Here is a 24380-nt window from a genome sequence, read left to right as displayed (position 1 = left end):
TATTTGTGGGTGGAATTTATAAATGTTAACTGAGAAAAGGGGTGTATTTTCTGATCTGGTAGCCATCACTATGGTTAAGTTAATTTTGTTTTCTCAGTAGACTATTTCTCATAATACCATCCTCTACGGTTAAATTAGACAAATTAGATGTGCTATGAAAAAAACACTTTATTTTCTTTCAGAGGTACCAATCTAATTAATTGGACAGAATTTCAGCTTCAGGAAATAACTATGTTTTGATTTTATTTATTCTGCTACACTTATATACTTCTGTAATTCGTTTCATTTTCTTTTTAAAGTCTTTCTTTATTTGAAAGTCATTGCATACCAGTAATCATTTCATTGACTTTCTCTACTATAACCAGTTCTACTGCTATCTTCTTAGACAAGATAGCTATAGTTGTTATAATCATCACCCTAATATGCTTTTTTCAATATCAATACAACAACCTTTATTAGGCATATTAAAATAGGCTCCAGAGCATTACAGACATTTTTGAAGTACAAAGTATGCTTTTTTCCTTAACAAGGCACCCGATAATCATGAATAACCGTAATACAATGTTTCAGCTGAGGATATGAATTGGAGGGCCTCATCAAACAAAATCTTGTCACTAAACAAAACAATTGCATTTATTGCTCAGCTATCAAACTACTTATTTTAATTTCTGTTTTGTGTCATAAATTAATCATTTTTTCTAACTATTCCCAGTCTGTTATGAATAGCAGCCTCCAGAAGAGGACAAGATTCTCAAGATGGCAAACATTTCAGGACAGGCTGTTAGATTTCAAAGGGACATTAGATGGATTGACAAAACCATTTTTACAACGTAGTCAAATACATTGTAAAGGTTTCCTTCAAATCACACTTGCTATAGCTTTATCCAGATTTACTTATAAACATGCACATATTTCACCTTGGGCATATTAAACAATTATTTTCAGTACCGGACTGAAAAGGTACTTCATTATATTACTTCCATTCACAAAGAAGGAATAATGTGAAAAACAAATGTCCTGTATTCCACACTTTCATCCTATCTCAGTATATAATTGGGGTAGACTAGGTAATACTAAATCTCATGTTAAAGTCTGGGACTTTCTATCACAGTCTTCATGTGAGGAAAGACTTTATCATATAGTTATGGGACTGAAAAGCCCCATTCCATCCCACCAAAGCAAGGTATTTATGTATGTATGAATCCTCATGCTGATTCAGCCCTGACCTGTACAGCCCAGTCTAGCCTAATCTTGTCAGATCTCAGAAGTTAAGCTGGGTTGGTCCTGGCAAGAATTTGGATGGGAAACCTCCAAGGAATACCAAGATCATGACACGGAGGCAGGCAATGGCAAACTATCTCTGAACATATCTTGCCTTGAAAACTCCACCAGGAGTCACCATAAGTCAGATCTGAGGGCCAAAAAAGGCGTTCTCATTAAGCAGACCATATTATGCTCAATCAAATGCAGTATAATCCAACCCAGTGCAGTCCATTAAGCAAGAAAGCCATATCTCCAGCAGGAGGCAAACCAACCCAGAGCCCCTTCTCAATATTTCTCCACAGTCTTAAACTTGGTAACTGTCGCATCCTTAGAGTGACACTAGCGCAGTGATGGTGAACCTTTTTGAGACCAAGTGCCCAAATTGCAACCCAAACCCCACATTTACCGCAAAGTGCCAACACGGGAATTTAACCTGAATGCTGAGGTTTTAGTTTAGAAAAAACTAGTTGGCTCCCTCTTTCCCTGCCCCACCCGCTTGAGCAGGGGCCAGCCTGCTCTAGCCTGCAGCAAGTTCTGCACGCACCGCTCTGTGCCTCTCTAGCATCTCTGCCTCCTCTGCGCCCCCCCTCCCTCAGGCAACAGCCACCCTGAGCACAAGCACCAGGCCCACCAGCCAAGTCCTCCCTGCTCACAGTGGTGCACACACGTCGTGCTCAGTGGCCCAGGCCAGCCTAGATGTGTGTGTGGAAGGGGTGATTTTCCGCCCCCCACATGACGAACTCTGTGTGCGTGTGCCCACAGAGAGGGCCCCGAGTGCCACCTCTGGCACCAATGCCATAGGTTCGCCATCACTGCAGTAGTATATGTATAAAGTCGCCAACTCAGCATCCTATGTCTAATTTTTACTGTCTTTGATACCACATAGAAAGTAGAGAGGAATCTTTTTTGTGGCTCACAGAAATAAAGATGTCATAATTTCTTTCCCTGCTGAAGATATGTACTTTTTTTTCTTTTTGCAGAGGCAAATTCAGAATATTATACTCTAAACTTTGAACAATATAATCCTAAGTAGAATTACTTCAATGTAAGTCCATGGAATAAGTGCACAGGGTTGCACTGGAAATCCCTGAAGCTTCTGCCTACTTTTTAATGGACTGTTTGTAGCATTTGATTCATGTATCACATAGTTTTTCTAAGCTAAATAACTTCTGTTCTCTTACTATGTCTCATGTATTTATACAATTATTCCCTCTAAAGCTGCATTTTTTCACTTGATCCAATATAAATATAGCTGTTGAATAAGGCTGATAAAAAAAAAGTGGAAATAGCATCCCAATTCAGTCTTCAGTGGTACTGTGCAACAAATGAATACTTTTCAGCACTTTCTGAAACAGTAGGTTACCATCTAAGGCCACCGCTGCCCAAGACACTTGTTCTGTATGTTCTGTGTATGCTACCACACTTCTAGCTGAAGGGCCCTCACAAGTCTACTTCATGATGGGGTTCCTTTCCTCTACATTTCTCCATTTTTCTCTAACCTGGTGAGTTGCACTTTCCCTTTCACATGAACTGCTGGAGGACTGCATTTAGTTTCCATCAGCATTTTAATCATTGCAGAGGCAGTGATGTGCCACCCCCTCTCCCCCGCCCCCCACCTTTTGCACAAGCTTTGCATCAGCACAGGATAACGCAGCATGGTGTTTCCAGGGCAGTAGAAAGCTCTGTATTTTCTAGATCTAAGGCTGCATTTTTAAACAGCCCATTTTTAAACCCCTCCCCATAAGCGAACCTGTGCAGGCTTAATGAGACCCCCATTAAAGCAGGAGGAATGTAGCAGAACTCAAATCCTTGTTCACTCATTCACTAAGAAACAAACACTGCATTCTTCCACGCACCTTGCCTCCAAAGTCTTGGTTTCCTGGCTGTGAGAAAGCCCTTACCCCCAACCTCTTGGACTACCTCCCTCCTCAGGAATCGTACTGCCTATCTTCAAATTTCCAGCCACTCTGGGAGTTCCTCATCCACTAGAAAATCAGGGACAGAATGTGTGTGTGTGTGACTGCTTGGCAACTCACTAATTCCCCTTTGTCTGATCAGCTCCAAGCCTGGAGGTGTCCCTTAGCAGTCAGCACATTAAAGAGAAGAACAGGAAGTGTAATAGCTAAGCATGGCATTCTACTGTAAGACAAGCGTGGTGTGAAAGTGGTGGGATGTGTGCAGGAGCTTTAAAAGTGTGGCGTGAAAAAAATGGGGGAAATATGGGAGAAGCTCAGCAGAGGAACAACTTGCAAGTGATGCTGCATATCGAGTAGCAGGGAAACCAATATAGTTAAGAAGCCAAACTGGAGCAAAAACTCCATGTGGAAATGACCCAAAAGTGGCGTTTAAATTTATGGTATCACTGCAGTGCTGCATATAATAGTGTTAGATGAGTGAATTCACCGTGGTTTGAATCATAATTAGATCAGCAGTTACAATCAGCATCTGAATCTGTTTGTATAACTTTTTCATCAAATTGGACGGCTTTTAAAATGGACACATTCTCACACTACTACGTGGGAGATATAGTTCAGGTGCAGGGCGAGGCAGCACATATTCCCTAGGCAACCATGTCACCTTAATGTTTTGTTTCCTGTTCCATATTCATGGAAGAGGAGGCAGCAGCAGCAGGTCTGTCAGCATTTACAGTTACTTTTCCAAAAGCTCTCGTCACTTTCGGCACTCTTCATAACAGGCTTGTCAAGACCAAAAGGTTAACGCTACCAACTGTGGCTACTGACCTCAGCAGCCCAGTCTGACAACTGCTGGAAAAAATGACACATAAATGCAAGATATATTTTGTTTGCAACTGCAGAGTAATAATTTGAGAGCAAGGGACTTGACTTGTTATAATAAAGGGTATTAAAATAGATGAAATTCATACAGCAAGCTCTTTATTTTCATATTTACAGTATTGTTACACATTGGGTGATTCTGCACAGGCCGAATAGAATGGATTCAGGACCTCTTTTGAAGTGTTGTTTTTTTTTTTTTTGCAGGGGCCACCATTAGAGTGAATTCTTTAATAGGCAGCTGCCATTTTGTATCAGTAAGTGGGTGAAGGGATTCACGGGTGGGGGGATTCTTGGCTGCATGGTTTGCACATAAACACTGTATTTCCTGTGCAAACCTCCTGCTGCCAGGATCCCAGCGATCCCGGCTGGTCCCTGCACCTGCCGTGCAAACGGCGGCACAGGCAACTGGAACGGGTTATGTGAAACCGTGCTGCCTGTGCAGAATCAGCCATAATAATCTTGTGATCAGTGGCAATCCCTAAATTTTGTTCTCTTGTAGCTTTTTAGCTGGAATATTTATGAAAACACATAAAATTTTCAAATATGAAGCTTGGGATTTGAATTGGAGTGTGAGATTTTCAGTTAAAATCTCACATTCTATGCAGAGCTACTCCAGTCTAAATCTATTGAAATGAATGGGCTTAGAATTGTACTGCTTGTCTCAAAACTTAGTGCTTTAGTGTCTCAAAACTTAGTGCTCACTTGTCATCTTTTAATTGTTTCAATTTGGGAAGCATCAGCCAAGAATAATTATTCACTGTCAGTTGTCAAATGCCAAATAACATTGCATGGCAAATTATCAAATCAAACGTTAATGTCAGATACTGTCAAATACCAAACCTCATGTTACTATCTCATGTCTAATGATTTTATATGAATATTTAAAATATTCAGAGAATATTGAAGAAAATTTTGGGAAGCAAATGTTTTCAGTGCTATCCTGGCAACGTATCCCACAGTCCACCTTGTTCTTGATTTGTTAAGTTTCAACTTTGACTTTGTGAACTAGTTATTCTGGTACCTTCTGAGATTGTCCTTTTTTTAGCATCATTTTAAAACAGCCAGGCATATTGTATGCATTCTGAACTCTGAGCATGGTTGCTTCATGGTGTAACTAAAAACATGGGGACACATGAAACTGTCACATCTTTGATATGGTTGTATCTGAAAGTTAATATGGCACAAGGTCAGTGAGCTACACATTTATTGTAGCTCCAAACCTCACCCCAAATTAGGATATCATGCATTGCAAGCACCAACTAAGTTGTCTGAGAAATATAAAGCATAGAAGTATTAGCAAATTATAATCAATCATAACAGGAAGGTCCAATTATTTTCTATTAGATGTAGTTTTATGATCATGATATTTCATTTAGAAGTTTCAGTTTTACTCGACATTTTTAAATTAATCTTTTAAGTAATTCATAACCTTTCTATCTCCAAAGGATGAATAACAGTCCTTATATCAGGTGTGGAAATGTCACCAAGAAATTACTGTCCTCTGCATTGTTTCAGCCTCTTTCTTCATTGTGACAAAACATAAGATAGAAGTTATGTGATAGAATGTCCTTACATGTGTGGCTGTCCTTGATTTGTTAAATTCCAACCTTGGCTTAGTGAACTAGTTATTCCGGTATCTTTTGAGATCAGTTATGTCCGAGTCGAATCTTTCTTCCTGCTTGAGCTCTTCTGTGATGAAAGCCGTAGTCCATGATCTAGTGCTTCAACATCTACATCAGTGGGATTGGAGCTATTGCCACAGTAGTAGGACAGCATTTATAAAATCACACATTTTACTTAAACGACGATTAAAATTTCCTTGCTCTTGCTAACACGGGCTGATTATACACTGGCATTCTGCCCCGCAGTGAGTGCATGGTTCCTATGAAGGAGAGATTCTTGTACTGACACCATTAGAGTTGCATTACCAGAAATCCTGGGCATCCCGCAGTTTGCGAGAGCAGGGAAACCATGAGGTTTCCCTCTCGCTGCAGGGCTTCCCTCCTTCCAGATCAACTGCAGTCAAAAAGCAAGATGAAGGTTGCCTGTTTTGTTTATTTAAAGCCCTTTGAAGGTAATGTCGATATTGCTTATATCAATGTTGTTGAGGCTGCTTTTTGTTGCTTTCACATTTTTAGGGATAAGCAAGCCATGGATCCCTGAGAGGCATGATGGAGAGACTGTTCCACCCCACCCCACCCTCAGGGATCCATGATTTTCCCTAAAAATGCAAAAGCAACAAAAAGCAGCCTCAATAATATTGATATATCAATATAAGCAATGTCAATATTACCTTTAAAGGGTAATATCTTGCCTTTTGAGTGGGGGCAGACAGCTGTGAGTGCCATCCTGGCTGTGCAGCATACGAGGCTCCTCCTTGCTTTTAAACAGGGAAATGTGAGGTGGTCCCACTGCGAAGGAACCATGGGGCTAGGAGACCCACAGAATGCGCTCCATACATTCATCCCATTCAACTCACAGCTCAGTCATGAAGCTGAGGAAGAAAATCACAAATTGACAGCACACCACCACCTCAAGAAGAATCAGCCTCTGTTTTAGTTTCACCTGAGGTTAACACCACAGGGATATATTTAACGTGCTGAGTGTCAAGGGGGAGTATGGAAGTGTGCAGCCTCTTTAGTTAAACAATTTTATTACTACAAGGCACAAATTCAGGGTAGCTACCAGACAGGTTCTAGGTACAGCTAATCAAAATAAAAGGGGAAAAGTTAAATGCTGGTTACTTACAATCCTTGGAGCATCTGTTCTTTGCTGGTTGCATGGTGTCCCCATCCCAGGTGCACTTGCAAGCATCCTGTAGCATCATTCCCCCTCTACCATCTTTCATTGCAGTATATGGAAAAGTATATGGAGAAGCTCTCGATAACAACCAGTAATGTAACACATTTCCAACAAAGGAACAGCTCCTGCAATAGACACTAATTCAGTCTTCTATTAACACCATGGCAGGGAAACCACTCCCTCAGGGTGTGAGGTGCTTCAAATAATGGTAGCATGAAGGTAGAAAGTACTTCCCTCAACCCTGTTATCACACACACCACAAGGCGAAGAGATGACTGTTAACTTTATTTTCCTCGTTTCCTCCCAAATAATCCCCACACTTGGCTCCGTAAAAATCAATATCCTGTGGCAGATTTAAACTTAAACAAGGTTTTATTAAATAGGCAGAGGAGATGGTGAATAAAAGGATTTTTAAACTTGGAGATGGATGCTTGAAGCAAACAAATCAGGAGGCAAGAGAGAATATGTTTCACTTATAGCTTAGATGTTCCTAGATGTTACAGTTCCATATAATTCAGAAGTTCTGGCTAATGGTTATCACCCAGGGTCTAACACATGCTGGTACAATTCAAAGAACCCTCACAAGTCTCACACAGATAGATAACCCTCAAAATAAATGTAAAATGTTATCTTCAGAGGAAAATAACAAAAATTCAGCAGGCTGTCTGGTCTCTAGGAGTCTTTTTTTCCTCTCCTGAAATATCTCTCTTTAAACTGGTTATATAGGCCCTTTCTGCACGGGCCTAATACGGCGCCCTGGGGACGGCAAAAACGCCGTCCCCAGGGAGCCGTTCGCACAGGAGGCGCAGCTGCTTTGCAGCCGTGCCGCCCGAGCGGCGCAAAGCCGCCATTTTCCTACCTCACTTCCCGAGCGAGGTTTACGGAAAATGGCGGCTTCCAGCCGCTGCCGTGCGAATGGCAGCAGCTGGAAGGCGCCTTCCCTCCCTCCATGTCCGGTCGACCTACCTGCTCTGCGGCTGTCCGCGCGTCGCCGAGGCCTGGGGACACGCCCCCCTGCCCTGCGACTCTGGAGCGGTTGCGCAGGGCAGGGCGGCGTGTCCCCTGGCCTCGGCGACATGCCGGACGGGCGCAGAGCAGGTAGGTCGACTTATTTGGGCAGTGACTCCCCCGTTCATGCGAACGGTCCCAGAGGGGTTGGGTCGGCGTCATGTACGCCAACCCAACCCCTACCATGGCCGTGTGGAAACGGCCATAGAGAGCTCTCAATCGGAGCTCCTCAAAACCATCCAAATCTCCTGGTCTGTCTACCTATATATGTTTTAAGTACAACACTCAAAGTTGTCACAATAGTAGGACTACACAGAATCTCATATTGTCTGCCACTACTTTTGTCACAATGAGGACAGATAGATGTTCACTTCAAAATTTAAAAGCCTCTCGGAATATTGTAACAAGGCAGATATCTATCCCTCCCCTGGGCATCATACAGTTACTTGCCCAATCAGAGTGCAGGAGGCCACAGCCAATCAGGTGGCTTCTCCTGTTCTTTTTTGCCTCACTCTGATGGTAAATAATATTTTACTTAGAATTACATTTTAAACATTATATTTTGCAGGCAATCTATCACAGCTCCCCATTTCAGACCCCTCCCCACGTGGAGTCCTATGACTTTCACCAATCTAAGCACCATGTTCTGGGGCTCAAACCCTCCAGAAGGTGGATCCTCCCATCAAGAGTTGTTAACACATCAAAAAGCTAGCTATAATGTTTTCCCTTTAGGTTGTAAATGAACGTTTCTATACAGAGGAGTGCATCTTTCCCTACTCTGTTCATCACAGAAATGCCAATCCACCATTCCATCATGATATCTGTCACCGCAAAGCTTGCCTATCTGCCCCTCAACCACAACAAGTTTCCATAGTTTTCTAATTATTATAGAATCTATTGAATACTTGTCTTGCTAATTGCAAAAATAATGCACTGATTGTCTGAGGGGAAGGGTAATAGATGTGTTTGATGAAGTTAATTGTTAATGAAGTCAAGAATACAGTCTTGAAAGAAGTGAGGTTGCTAATATATATCCCTTACCTCTAGGAAACAGTATTATACTGTGTTTGTTAAGCGGAACATCATCTAAGCAGCTTTTGATGATAACCTTAGCAACTTATGATGTAATTTTGAAATAATCTAATTTAATGTTCCTCAAATGAGGATATTGTATGCATCCCAATAGTTTGTGTATTGAATAGCGAAGTTGGTAAATCTTTGGGTACTTAAATCTGGTGACTGGAACTGTGAATGGGCAAGATGGATCTTTCTATAAACTTGAAAAGGGCCCCAGGTTTGCAGAAAAATCTGAAACCTTCAAAAAAAAGCAAAACAAAAAAAAGGAGTTTTAAAAAGACAAAAATGATAAAAAGAATGCCTGAAGCTTTACACAACTGAATCCCTCAGTGATTGTTGCTAGGCAACCACAGATTTCAGGCTTGGTATTGTCAAGTAAAAGGCTGGAGGAGTCAGGGCCCTTTCCAGGCCTGTTTTGGCCTTTGAAGGAGGACTCATTGAAACCCAGTCTGACTGGGATTGGCAGTTCCATGTGGGGAAATTAGTGTAAATTTTGTGGTGAAGTCTGAGGAGAGCTGGGGAAGAAGAGACCTCAGCAGGATATAATGCCATAGAGTCCACTCTCCAAAGTAACCATTTTATCCAGGGGGACAGATTTCTGTTGTCTGGAGTTCAGTTGTAATTTTGGGAGATCTCCAGGTCCCTTTGGAAAATGGCAGCCCTAGGCCTGGCAGCAACCTTTGAGTAATTTCATACTATCCGATTCCCATGACTCAACTAGGCCTGGCTGCTTACTGCTGTTTAACAGGAGCCACCCTGTGAAAGCTACTGTGAGCTTCAGAGCAGATTCAAATCCCTGTTTTGGTGTGAAAGTGGACCAGTCATATACTTCCATCCTAACCTACCTCACAAGATTGTTGTGTGGATAAAAAGGGGGGAAAGGAAACTAATGTAAGCTGCTTTGGTTCCCACTGTGGAGAAAGAGTTTTAAGGCTGAAAAATGCCCCCTCGGCTTACCAGCCGGCTCTTCAGGCCTCTGCCGAGGCTGGGGGCGTGGCCAGGATGACCTCCCTGCAGCTGCACAAGCCGCTTGTTGCCACCCTCCTTAGAGGGTGAAGGGGAACCCCGGCTGGCTGGGCTTCCTCAAACCCTGGGAGGCAGAGGGAGCTGGTTATTTGGGCAGTGACTCCCCCTGATGTCACTGCCCAAATAAGGAGCTCCCTCCACCTCCCGCCTGGGTTTGAAAAAGCCCAGCCTGCCTGGAGGTGGAGAGAGCTCCTTATTTGGGCAGTGACTCCCCCTGATGTCATTGCCCAAATAAGGAGCTCCCTCCACTTCCTGGTTGCCTGGGCTTCCTTAAACCCAGAGGGGAGGTGGAGGGAGCTCCTTATTTGGGCAATGACATCAGGGGGAGTCACTGGCCAAATAAGGAGCTCCCTCTGCCTCCTGCTTCCCACCTTCGGCTTATACCTGAGTCAATACCTTTCCCCAGGTTTTGGTGGTAAAATTAGGTGCCTCCTCTTATACACGAGTCAGCTTATACACAAGTTTATACGGTAGTTTTCCAAGGTAGAGACGGCAGTGGGGGTGGGGGCAGGTGAGAGACAGAATACTTAAGACGTGCAGATAAAGGTAAGTTGGTTGTTGTGTGGAAAAGAGATAGGTTGGGAAATTCCTGGAGGTTTGAAGGGTATAGCCTGAGGATGATGGGGTTTGAGGAGACAAGGGACCTCAGAAGGTTATCATGCAATAGACTCCACCCTTGAAAGCAGTCATTTCCTCGAGAGGAGCTGGTGTTGCTGGCCTCCAGCTGGGGACCGGTGATCACCCAGAATAATAACTGATCTCCAGACAACAGAGATCAGTTCCACTGAAGAAATGACCACTTTGGAGGGTGGAGTCTATGACATCATACCCTGCTGTGGTTGCTTCCCCCACCACAACTTCACCTTTCCAAGGTGGTTGGTTCCCACCCCCAAATCTCGAGGAATTTCCAAACCTGGAGCTGGCAACCATAAGGGGATTGATCACTGTAGTTAGGAGATCGATTGTAATTCCAGGAAAGCTGCTGCCTTAACTGCTGTGTGGGAGGGGGCAAGTGGGTGGCTGGAAGGGTGATGAGGGGGCAGAAAGAGAGAGTGATGGGGTGGAGGGCAGAAGAAGAAAGAAGGTGCAAAAAAGGTAGTAGGAGGGAGAAATTGAGAGACTTGAGGAAAGCAGGAAGAGGGGAGGAAGCAAAGACAGAGGAATGGGATAGCTGCTCTCTCAAGTTTCTTGGTAGTCCCCACTTGTTTTTCCTAATCTGAGATAAACACTTAAAAAGTTTTTAAGTGACTATACTTTAAACAGTTCATTTATACTTTAAACAGTTCATTTATAAAAGCAGCATTACATTGTAGGCCTATTCTCATAAACAATAGGTGCCTTTTAAAAATGTTACAAAAGTACGGTGGGAGGAACTTTTCCTTTCACTCCTCCAACAGTGCTCCTCTGCAATTCCAAAGCTTGTAACTATGTATATTCTATCTCAGATAAAGATGATAGTACAGTCAGTTGACGGTTCAGCAACTCAATTGGACAAAATTGTATGCTTTCAATTAGAATATAGTCCCGAACAAACTTGAGAATTATAATTCATTTTTACACTCTGGTTTTGTCAAAACCATTATTTTGTGCATTACTGAACATGGTACTTTGATACAAGAGCGTTCATAGTTCAGTATAGCTTGCCAGGCTTGAATACAGTGGCGGAGTGGCAAGGGGAAGGGGGGTTGTTGCATACCAGGCGCACGCCCCAGCCCCTCCCCCTTTTCCTTGCGACCCTGCTCCCCGCTCAGCCCCCCCACCCCTTCCCACATTTATCTTAGTTCCTTTTCTTTTTCTAGCACTTTTTCAGGCTAAAAAAAGTGCCCTATTTACAAAAAGCCCCTATTTGTGGGGCTCACAAAGTATCCTGGGAAGTATAGTTCCTCAGGCATTTTTTAGCCCGAACTGTGAAGAGGCCGCTTTTTTCAGCCTGAAAAAGTACTAGAAAAAGAAAAGGAACTAAGGTAAATGGGGGAAGGGGGGCGGGGCAGGGAGAGGAGGCCGTGGGGGGCATAGGGGGGCATAAAAACTCACTGCGCACCGGGCGCAGTTTGGCCCAGCTACGCCTCTGCTTGAATGTTACCAAATCAGTTCATTAGGATGTTCTCTTTTAGTGTTGATGTTTCTTTGCTGGCTAATGGCTTAGTCAAGATTTCAGTATTTGTGTCATGTGTAACTCCTGTGCTTACTGTTGGCATGCCTCCCACTAGGATTGCCAGCTTCAAGTTGGGAATTACCTGAGGATTTAGGGGGGTGGACACTTGGGAAGATGGGGTTTGGGGAGGGGCAGGTCCTCAGTGGTATGTAATGCTGTAGAGTCTGTCTCCAAAGCAGCCACATCCTCTGGAGATTGGTTGTAATTTCAGGAAATCTCTACCCCCTCCCCTCCTGCCCCCACCAGTGTTGGCATCCTTTCTCTTCAGTCATTAAACACTTTTGTTTGATGTTAAAAATGTTTTTATTTGGTATTCATTGTACAGATAAAAAGAAACTATCGTATTTAACTATAAAATCAATTTATGTATAGTTCATGAGCTAATGCAGTAGGTGTCTTACAAGTGTGAGGCATAATTATATAATTGGCAAAAGATATTAGGAATATTTACAGGACTTGTTGATGGCCCGTTTCTTGATCTGAACTCCACTATGACAACGCAGCTCACTTAACTTAATTCAAGTATGATTAATACAACATTTTTGTAGAGTATACTAGCATTGTGACCAAGACAAATATGGAAAATGTTTATCCTGAAGTTTTTTAGTCCTGTATATACATGTGTTTGTGGGAAACAAATAGTATCAAACAGTAGGCTTAATGATTTGTTATCAGCATGCTAAAAGTAAAATGCTAATCCAGAGGTGTGTGGGCAATAGTTGCTTTTCAATGTTGACCTCTTGTCTTTTTAAACTGGAATCACCCCTCCAGTGATGACTAGTAATTATTCCTTTTGTCAACAGGCAATATGATGAAGGATGTTGTGGCAACTGACCCTGTGCTGGGCTCGGCAGAGTTAAATGCGAAGTGCTTCTGTGTTCTAAAAGCCATCACATCGGATCTTGGTTGTGGAGTATTAGAAGGAAGGAACCTGGCATTACATGTTGAAAAAGTGTTTTGTGTCAGTACACACATTCTGATAAACACCAGGGATTATAAACGTACCTACCAGTATTACCTGCCTGGAGCAGGGTTAATTTTATAAATTGAAACCAATAAACTCTGTGAGTTTTTTAAAAGACCTTTTTTCTGCTCAGATGAACAGTTTTTGCATCCAATACAAAGAGAGGCTCTTCTGCAGGACCAGAAGATAACACTGGATTGTAAATTATAACAAAACTCACTTGAATCTTGTAATACAAGTAACTGAAGGACGGATTGCAAGAAAACCTTTGGTGGGAAAGGTGTTTCCTTTAAGGACTAGACATTTCAAAATGCGTTTTTAGGAGGCTCCATTTGATGTAACACTATGCGTGTTGTCACTGTGTAGACCTTGAATAGTGTCTGGTGCTGCCGGTTCTAAACGTTCTAGTGCAGCACTAGAGTAGCATCAAGCTTTGTTATGCCAGTACTTGCCAGTAGACCACATCCTAAACTCTTAATTGGTCTAGGAGAGACATGAACATTATCAGGGTGACAAACCCTTAAATCTTCAGAACATCACAGGAATTGGAAATCAAAATATCAGCACCAACTTTTGGCCAGATCCAGCTTGCTGTTTTTGTTCGAAGTGAATTCCTAGAAAGCAAAGAGAAAAATGATGAGGAAATTAAAAATTGCAATCTATTAGTTGTAACTTTAATTGAGCAGACAAGATTCTGCTTCTTCCTAATTAAGGCAATACCCTCTCTAAGTTCCCAAAGAAAAGTTCTGCATTTCAGGGTCGAACATGTGCACTTGGTTTACTGAGCAGCTATGGAACAAAAGAGAAATGTGGTTACGCACCATATGTGAAATGGTTGTTTTTGTCTCTCTGCTATTTATGTTTTGCTCTCTCCGAATTAAAGAGCCAGTCACTTGGAATGTTGTAGTCTATGACCTCTTGAAGTCTGATTAGTCAGAATCTTTCAGGACGATCATTCCCTTTATGCTGTATCTGCATGGTGACCACAGCTTTATATAACAATAAATGAAAAAAAAATGCAGAGCTCTGTTTTGTCATAGTTTTTTTTTGTTTTACTGCAGCCTCTCATACTACACACAAAATGACACCTGGTTCATCATAGTAACTGAGCTATGGCAGGTGCCAAAGGCACCTGGTGGGCCAGTGCGAGTAGCAGAGAGCTGGACTAGATGGACTTTGGTCTGATCCAGTTGGCTTGTTCTTATGTTCTTATGTTCTTATGTTCTTATTGTAACAGGCCCAGGGTGAATAGTCAAGGGATATGTTCCCCACTCAGGCTGAAGTACCATACTATGTTTCCCCTCTGTTTACATTACCACAGTGGCTGGACTCAGGGCTGTCTACATGTGTCCTAATCCTACAGGGCTAGTAGCATCACAGACATTACACTGATCTGTATTTCCATGGCTGGAGATGAATGGCATTGCAGCAGCTTTTCTCCCATGAAATGTTCCCAGGGAAATATTTAAGCATCCTGTCTTCTTTGTTCTTTGAAGTAAAATAATGGACAAATAACATTTTTGGTGAAGAAAATAATCAAAAAAGTATTTATCAAACTTTAAAAACCTTATCCTTCTTGCTAGCATTCCCCAGAATCTGATTCCTGTTTATGTTAATGACATTTTACATACAGTCTTTGTTGAAATGGGTGGAAACTGAATTAACCAGGTTAAATCCATATGTTACTATTCAAGTCTTGTTTATTATACTTTTATCTCACCCTTCCTCTAAGGTGAAATACATTGTTCTCCCCTCCTCCATTTTATCCTCACAACAACCCTGTGATGAGGGTTAGGCTAAGGGATAGTCCTTGTCCCAATGTCATCCAGTGAGCTTTGCAGCAGAGTGTGGTTTTGAACCCAGGACTCCGAAATTCTAGCCCAATAACAAGACCATACAGCATCTCAAAGGGAAAATCTAGTCCAGTGTTATTGAATAAAGCAGCAGCAAGAATTAAACTGGTTGTCCTTGATAGGTCAATATTAATATTTTGAGTGGATGAAAGCATCTGTTTCTGAGTCCTTGATTCTCTTGGGAGGCGGAGGACATCTTCATGGGTGATTTCCACCCCATCTCAGGGAGGCAGGAAAAAGAATTGCATCACTTCCTGTCGAGTCTTGGACTCCATTTTAACCAGTATTTTTCCTGCCTCAACAGGGAGCGCATGGAATTCTTTGGATTACTGCTTAACCTCCCTCTTATCGCTTTCTTGTGCCTGAGCCATCATCCTGTCCTATTGTATTGTCCCCTTTTCTCTTCTTTCTGTAACTTGGGTTGGGGACCTTTCTGTTTCTTTATTGTTCTACTAATAGTTTCAGTTCCCTTATGGAATTGCTGTAGGCTGCCTTTCCTGCCTAAACAAGATGGCCTCCAGAGATTTCTCTCCACCCCCCAGGGAGAGCTTCATTCCACCAATAACACCTTCTTCCTTATGTTCTTATGTTCCTCCCAGAGAAGAAAATCACCAAGATCCAGAGGAGGATAGCCTCCTTACACCAGTCCAGGTCTGCCTCGCTTCTGTTCCTGGCCAAGCTTCTAGGTATCCTCATAGCTTCCATAGATCGGGTTCAATGGGGGAGATTCCACGCTCGCCTCCTACAGTTATTTCTTCAACCATATCAGTGGAACATTATCAACAAGAGGGCTTGGACATTGATGATACCCGAGTCCCTCAAGAGACAACTCTGATGGTGGTTTCACATACAGAATCTGATCCAAGGAAAACACTACCTGACAGTCAATCAAATTCAGATATTCACGGATGCCAGCCTGCAAGGCTGGGGAGCCAGCCTAGGGAATCAATACGTTCAAGGAAAATGGACATCCAATTAGTCCAAACTACCCATCAACATCCTAGAGGTCAAGACCATCCTGATGGCCCTACAATGATTTCAGACCACTATCAAAAGCCAACATGTGTTAATCTGCACAGACAACATCGCAGCAAAGGCCTACATAAACAACCAGTGAGGGTCAAAATCTTCACGCCTACATTGGGAGGTGAGCAAGATTCTTGCCTGCGTGGGAGACAATCTCCTGAGTCTGAGGGCCGAACAAGTCAAGGGAACTTTGAATCTGGCTGTAGATTGGCTGAGCTGGCAAACAATATCTCCAGCAGAATGGTCCCTCAACAAATCAACCTTTCGGATCATAACCCACAACTTAGGGATTCAACGGTGGACTTATTCGCCACTGCTGAGAATTCACAGGTCCAGGTTTTTCCACCCAAGAGACCTGGCGGTGGACACGCTTTCAGCCCAGTGACTGGCAGGTCTTCTATACACCTTCCCTCCAACACCCATTATTCCAAAATTACTCAGGAAAATCATGGCAGAGAAGGCTTAAGTGATTCTGGTCGTACCTTACTGGCTGAGGAGACCTTGGTTCTCCACAACCCAGGAGCTTGCAATGAGTCCTCCCTATCAGATTCCAGTTACTTCAGACCTTCTTGCACAGGGACCACTGCAACATCCCAACCCAGATTGGCTCAACTTGACTGCCTGGCTCTTGAGTGGCGAAACCTAGCCATGAGGGGTTATTCAACAGCTGTTACTCTCTTGGCTTCCAGGAGTCCAGCTACCCTTCACATTTATAACTACTCGTGGAAGGCATTCGTCAGGTGGGCCAGGAGAAAACAAATTAACCCAGAGACTCCCTCTCTTTCTTCAGTATTGGACTTCCTCCAGGAAGGTTTTGAGATGAGACTCCACAGTAACACCTCAAGAAGACAGGTTGTCGCCCTGTCCGCAGTTTGGCATCTCTACCACGGTCTTCCAGCAACTCAGCATCTGGACATTCTCTGGTTCTTGAAGGGTGTTCAACAATCACAACCACCAATGCTTCCCTTCATGGAAACTTCACACAGTACTCTCAGCACTTATTAATTCACCATTTGAACTAATTCAAACCATCCACCTTAATTGGCTTTGGATGAAGGTGCTTTTTTTTATTCATGATCACCTCCACTAGAAGGGTTTCAGAGCTACGGGCTCTTTCCATCAATCCAAACCTCTGTGTGTTCCATAAGGACAAAGTAGTGCTCAGAATGGATCCCACTTTCAATCCGAAAGCCAGCTCAGTGTTCCACCTGCAACAGGACATTGTTCTGCTCACCTTCTGTCCTCAGCCATCACATCTTACAGAACGTTCTTGGCATACCCTGGATGTTAGAAGAGCAGTCAAGGCATTCATAATCAGGACTGACTCCATACATAAAATGCAGACTCTCTTCATCAACACATCTGCTCCTAGGTTAGGTCTTCCTATGTCCACAACATCCATCAGTTTGAAGGCCTGTATTATAGAGGCGCATAAGGCGCTTAATATACCAGTTCCATCAGGGGTTACAGCTCATTCCCTCGCTCTGCAGCCACCAACGCAGCATTCCATCACAGTGCTACCATGAAGCAAATTTGCAAGGCAGCCATTTGGTTTATCCCCTCCTCATTTGTCAAACACTACAAATTACAATCTTGGGAGGCGGCTGAAACCGTCTTTGGGTGAAGAGTCCTTGAACACATACCCACCCTATTTAGGGACACTGCTTTGGGAGGTCCCATCAAGATGTTCTCCACCTCCCAAGAGAACTGTCCATTGGTTACTCACCATGAAGGGGCCTTCTCTTGGCAGGCAGGAGGACATCTTGGCCCTCCTTGTGCATAGTTAGTGTCTTATATGGGTCCAGGGAACTCTTCTCTAGGAACCCCTTTTTTCAGGGCTGTTAGGTACTATCTCTCTATTACGCCTGTTGTTCTGGTTGAAGTTAATGTTGATATGTTTTCACAAAGTTATGTGTCATTTGGCATACTTTCCTGCTCTATTAACTGCTCAGTCAGGTGAATACTGGCTAAAATGGAGTCCAAGTTTCAACAGGAAGTGATGGAATTCTTTTTCCTGTCTCCCTGAGATGGGGTGGAAATTACCCATCAAGATGTCCTCCTGCCTACCAAGAGAAGGCACCTTCACGGTGAATATCTAAAGGACCATTCAAGGACTTGTTTTTGAGTATTTATGGTTGCCTCTTTATACACATAGGGCCTCTCCATTTTAATTTCCATTTCGCACTGCTAAAATAGTATATATTCTGCAATGATCTCTGCAGCGCAACTCTGGAAAACAAAAGAGCCCTTTCCTGTGTTTCATCTGGAGTAGATTTCAGACTATGCTTTCCTGGAGATTTATTAGAGATTTGTCCATAACAAGATGGACAGAAGCAGAAAAACTTCCCTGAAACACAGATCATCGATTATTTCCAATCTTGCCCTGCATCATGCATCTGCAGAAGTGTGTTAGGCAGACGGTCTTTTAGCACATGCAAAGCAACAGTAAGACTTTTGTGGTCAGTATCCGCTGTAAATTGTGTGCTTTTGAAAATGCTCCCAAATTATCTAAAATGCCTTGAGATATTCAGGAATGGCAGAGGAAGGAAAGGCATGAAGATCAGTTGCCCAGGCTTAGTAAGGTGGGCTGTAAGTGACATAGGAAGGTGGCACCAACAGATCAACATGATGATAAAGTCCAAAACTAAATTTAAAATTGGCGGCAACCCATGACAAGAATGTATGAAACCTGAAGAAAAGGTAATCTCTGTTTCCTAGTTTTAAAAAATAATCTTCTTCATAAGGTTTAATGGCATGTTTCTTCCACAGTTGACTCAGTGCTTACTGAGTAACAGTATAGCTGGTCTAAGAAGTTTACTAGAAAAATATGTTAAAGAGTTTTTTACTCCCAGGCATTCCATCAAACCCAACCTGCAGCAAATTCAAAATGCCAAGAAGAAAAATACTGCAGAAACATGTCAGCCGGAGGATGGAAAATTATCTAAAATTATGAACCAAAACCAAAGTTAAGTTCCACTAAGTTTTGCTGAGTCAAATGAGTTCTTCACTAACAGGACTTAAAAGTACTCAACGCTGGCTGGACCTTATTTATTGCATTATTGGTATTATTAGGTACTTCTTAAAATATGATACTTGATACATTCAAACCACTGATCACTATGGCTCTGTGGTACACTGTGGTGTTCTATTAGAGGTGACTCCCCGCAGCTGCATAAGGAAGGTTCCATCTGTTGAAGAAATAATTTTTGAAGACGGAGGAAAATCCCAGGGCACTCTAACAAGGGTTGGAGGATTTTGTTCCCGGGATAAATCTTTTCAAAAGCTTTTGCCTCTTGCTCCTCAGCATCTGGACAAGTCTGTCTTTGTGAATGTGCATGAATATTTACAAGGTCTACCCTCCACCCCTCCCCTCCTGCAGTTTCAAAGACAAGCTTTCAAATGCCATTGTCCTTTGGGAACTTTGAACATTTTGATGTTCTGATGCAAGACAGGGCTAGTAACCTACATAATATTAGCTGACTTTGACAAGTTGAATCAATTCAGTACTTACACAATTAGAACAATATTGCATTCACATTCAAATAAGATGGGTGGTTTTCAATTTAATGGGCAGTCCCCCCCCCCAAACACACACACACACACACACACACACACACACACACACACATCTGTTTTGGCTTAACTTGATTTGATGTGAAATAAGGCAGCCAATTCGTTCATGATTATGTGGATATTAGACAGATTGGACCTATAGGTCCAATGAGCCTTCAAGGCTACTTTGAGAATTCTTGGGCTAAAGTCCATCCATGTTTCCCCAGTGGCTGAGAACTGCGAAAATGGGTTTACAAAGAATGGGCTTCTCTTTTATGAACAGTTCTAATGGTGCTGGAACATGGTTCATCTTCACACCTCAAGATGTCCTTTTGGAATGCTTGTCTAATGACACTGCATTGGAGCCATTTCCATGAGTTCAATACTTTTCCACCTCTTTCCCTCCTGTATCAGCCTGAAATACCCCACAGACCTGTTCTTAGGGTTGAGGGGAGCCCAAAATTAGGACTAAGGGGATGGCATTTGGGGCTGCTGCAGAAGGGAACAGGCAGAAAAAGTACACTTCGTGGGCAGGAGTCCATGCACCCACGGAAACATTAATTTAGATCCATCCCACTGATCTTGATTTAGATCCTGTACTTGATGCAATAGCATTGCTTATTCATAATTCAACTGTCAATGCTGTGCACTCCCACCTTTCCAACCAGTTTGTGCCACAGGGCCTCAACCATTTTCATCTGCTGCACTTCTCTCTGACTTCAATCTCTCATATAGTTGCATGTTGGCAGGCCTGCAGAGATGTTGGTGGCTCTACTGAAGCTCTCCTTTCCTTTTGCATGGTGTAAACACATAAATCCTCAAGTGGCCTTCTAACAAGGTGACAGGCTTATAAGTTGTGAGTTACTATTGCCACCAAGTATTGCATTTCTGCGAGCTGACTGCAAATTTCATCATCCTCACATCGAAAGGCGCATTCTAGCAAATTGACTCTATGCAAGAATAGCTTCACAGTGACAAAAATGAAATGACTTCTCACTCATGCCTATTTATGGCTCTGTGAAATCATACCCGATGATCCTGCACAGCAAGCCAAACCCACTAATATGTATTTCACAAACACAGAAGTGATATATCATGGCCCAAATCCAGCAAACATCAACTACTCTCAGAGTAGATGTTTCTACACTATTGGCTATGAAAGATTAATGTTCCCCAGCGTTCTGTTGTTCCATTCAGAGTAGCAAGATATGATCCCTGTGCATTTACATGGCTTGATTATGGAATCTGTAGTCACTACCGTGTTTCCCTGAATATAAGACAGTGTCTTATATTAATTTTTGCTCCCAAAGATGTGTCATGTCTTATTTTCAGGGGATGTCTTATTTTTCCTGTGTTCTGTTCGTCGGGCATGCTTCCAAACAAAAACTTTGCTATGTCTTACTTTCGGGGGATGCCTTATATTTCGCACTTCAGCAAAACCTCTACTATGTCTTATTTTTCGGGGATGTCTTATATTAGGGGAAACAGGGTACCAGCTATTAGAAACATGTAATGGCTATCTGAATGGGCCTAATATGCCTTTTGTAGGCATCTTGGATGTGATTTTGTGCCCACCTGTATGTAAATATAATAGAAACAATGCATATTTAATTGTAACTTCAGTACATATGCATTGTATGCACTGTTTGATATGGCTTAAATGCTATATGTTAAAAATATTCATATTTTATAGTACCTTATTATTGTGAGATCCAGGAGAAAATCAAGGATATTTTGACCCCATATTATATATCCATGCCATCATGTGTAAAAAAGAAAGCTCATGGTGGCATTATGGGTCTCTGCATAAAATCATACTTGTGCTGCTGTCAGTTCTATAAGTTTAACAAAGCAATCACACAGGTGTGTCCCCCACCCCCAGGCTCATAGATTTCAGTTTGGACTTGTGCAGCCTTTTTCACAAATGTATGCCATATAGGACATTGCAGTGCATTGGCCCAGTTCAAAGGAATATTCCCCAAAAACGTAAGTCCTCCATCATTTCCCCATTTCTCAAAAGAATGGGAGATGAGAAGGGCAAGTGTGATTGATTACTTTTGAAAGCCAAGCTTTGCGGTGCTCCCAGTTTATTGCAAACTAGCGGGGCCCGGCCACGCGTTGCTGTGGCAATTGTCCTTCTCACCACAGTCCGCAACCCACACAGATGTCCATGCAGGTCCAATGATCCACAGCATAGCCTTTTGGGGTGGTCAAATGGAATCCCTCTTTCCCTTTTCAATTCACATTGTTATATGGTGGTGTCTTTTTTTTAGTATAAGGTAACCCTTTCCATTCCACAGCAGAACTGTCCAGAGTGCGAATCCCGCTATCCATGAGGCTGGTTGACACGCACAGTCCTGGCTTGGGTAAGGCAGAACTGGGGCAAGGAGGCTATCCCAGTCAGGCAGCAGAGGCAGGGTTGTGAGGCGTTCAGATCGAGGCCAGCTCCCTGGGTTCTTAAAGGGCCATGTGCAAAAGAAGCAGAGCCAGTAGTGTTGGTTCGCCCCCACCCCGCAGATTTTCCTAGAAGAAAAAGGCAAACTCCAGTTCGCTTTTAGTAAAAGAGAGCTGTGGCGAATATGGGTGAGGAAGTGGGTAAGTGGTGGTTGGATGTGAGGGAGGGCAGAGTGAGGTGTGTGAGGATGAGCTGGATGTGTATTGTGTGGTAGCAGTGGGTGAGGCACAGAGAGTGAAAGTTACCTGCGTGTGGGGGGGGGCACCTGATGTCTCACATGGCAAAGTGTGTATGTGTTTCACTTCCACTCGTATTACCTAACAGTGTTACCTATTTACTGTTTGCAATGTACATCTCTGGCCATCTGCGCAAACATTGTAAGGGCATACCAACCCCTCAGGCCACAGACATGCTGCACAAACATTGATTGATTGATTGATTGATTGATTGATTGATTGATTGATTGATTGATTGATTGATTGTATTTATAAACCGCCCTCCCCCGAAGGGCTCAGGGCAGCGAACAGAACAAACAAATAGAGCACAAATAAAATCAAAGTTAAATATAGCTCTATATGCTAAAATTAACCCCATTAAAATGCTATGGGTGACAGTTAAACAGAGTCAGCTTCATGGCCTGGTGCACTAGGAAAAAGACGCTTTACCTGGCTCAGGTATGGACTTACAGTGATTTGAAGGTCCGATTACCTGCCCGCAACAGGGAGGAACAGTCATGTGAAAATTTGGGGGCGATCCATCCAGCCGTTTCGGTGTTAGGGCATGACTAACAAAGTCATTGTTAGCTTTTTATATATATCTAAAATAAAATGGGGGCAATTCCTTCCGTTAATGTCAAATGTGATGTGGAGTAAGGGAAGGATGAGGAGAATTCCATTCCAACATGAGAGAAGTGATGAGAGACTGAAATAAAAATCTTTCCCACTGAAACTAATGGAAACAAAAACCGCACTGAATAAGCTTTAATGAAAATTTTGACAAAGCAATTTTTTAAAAAAAAAAACACAAAATGGGGGGAGGGAGACTTTCATATCTGTAAAATTAGTCATTCTCAGTTGTGATTCCTTCTATTAGCACTAGGGGGAGGTCTCCTCAAATCTCATCACTAGCTATAATCCAGTTTAGTGTGAACAAATTCGTTAAGACAAATAAGGCACAATGAAGAGATGTATCTCTTTTTAAAGTAGCTTCTGATGTTCTTTCTAAGTTGAGAATATTTCTATGGTTGGAGTTAACTGCTATTGAGTGAATTTAATAGACAACTTTAACTTAAAATTGTGTTTACTGTGCAGTGTAATCTTGACACACAAGTGAGGCAAGTTGATATTTTTTCAATGCATCAATTGTACAGCAAAGTAATAATCAATATTAGCAATATTATTCTAATGAGACAACCATTACTTTAATGTCCGGCCCCTAACAGCCTTAGCATTCAACAGAGCCATAATTAGGAAAGTTGGCAGGCAAGGCAAGAATATAAAATTGCCCCCTTCATATATACTTTCATAGGGGTTATTCTGGTTAAAAGCTAAATGCATAAATAGCAAGAATAATGGCAATATGTTTATATTTTAGTCATGATACACTTTTTCTGCACCCTTCAGTTTTGTTTGCCTAAGGCAAATAAGAGCCTCATTTGCCTTGCCTAGGGCCCCTTCCGCACATGCAGAATAATGCACATTCAATCCTCTTTCACAATTGTTTGACAGTGGATTTTGCTATTCCGCACAGTAAAATCCAGCTTCGAAGTGCATTGAAAGTAGATTGAAAGTGCTTTATTCTGCATGTGCAGAAGGGACCCGTGTTGCATCTCTGGTGATCAAGTAGAAAGAAAAGGGTGAAGGTGAAATCAGTATTAGCAGTTCCAAATACAAAGATTTTAGCCTTTCAGAATTACTGACGGATTGCTCCAGACCAGGACATGACTAGAAACTCCTGAAATCCACAAGTCCCTGTTTATATGCTGAAGACTATGGGTGTCTGGTAAATTTGATGCTTGAATCTGAGAATTTGGTTAACTTTCTATGTGAGCCCTTTGATTGTGAGTCTGCTTCTTTGGAAGTCATTGATAAATCATATGTTCCAGGGAATACCAGCAGTGCTCCCTCTCTCCCTTCCTTCCTGCATTCATCAGTATTCTGCTTTACAGAGAAAGAATTTTTAACGGGAATCGAGTTGCACTTTCAGAAATATGGCGGCTATTGCCCTGATAAATAAAGTACAGCCACAGCCACGGAAATACAAGACATCTTGCTCCACACACATTCAGTCACATTCACTTGCGTCTTTTGCCCCATGATTGAGCATTCAGGTGCAAGATCTAGGGTTGACAGTTTCCAGGTACAACTGGGAGATCTCCTGGATCTACAACTGCTGTCCAATAACA

The 24380-nt window shown here is 42.5% G+C and overlaps 1 protein-coding gene across 1 annotated transcript in view; it reads left to right on the top strand.

Moving 5' to 3' along the window:
- The window catches only part of SCAF8 (SR-related CTD associated factor 8), a 95311-nt gene extending 81200 nt beyond the window's left edge, over positions 1 to 14111 (top strand). Inside the window, exon 21 of the mRNA XM_048488359.1 lies at positions 12930 to 14111. The gene's annotated coding sequence lies outside the window, so the exon portion shown is untranslated. The remainder of the gene's footprint in view (positions 1 to 12929) is intronic.
- The last annotated feature ends 10269 nt before the right edge of the window (positions 14112 to 24380 follow it).

Source organism: Sphaerodactylus townsendi, linkage group LG01, assembly GCF_021028975.2.
Source record: "Sphaerodactylus townsendi isolate TG3544 linkage group LG01, MPM_Stown_v2.3, whole genome shotgun sequence".
NCBI lineage: Eukaryota > Metazoa > Chordata > Lepidosauria > Squamata > Sphaerodactylidae > Sphaerodactylus > Sphaerodactylus townsendi.
The sequence above is the reverse complement of the archived record's forward strand: the minus strand, read 5'-3'. Positions and strand labels throughout refer to the sequence as shown.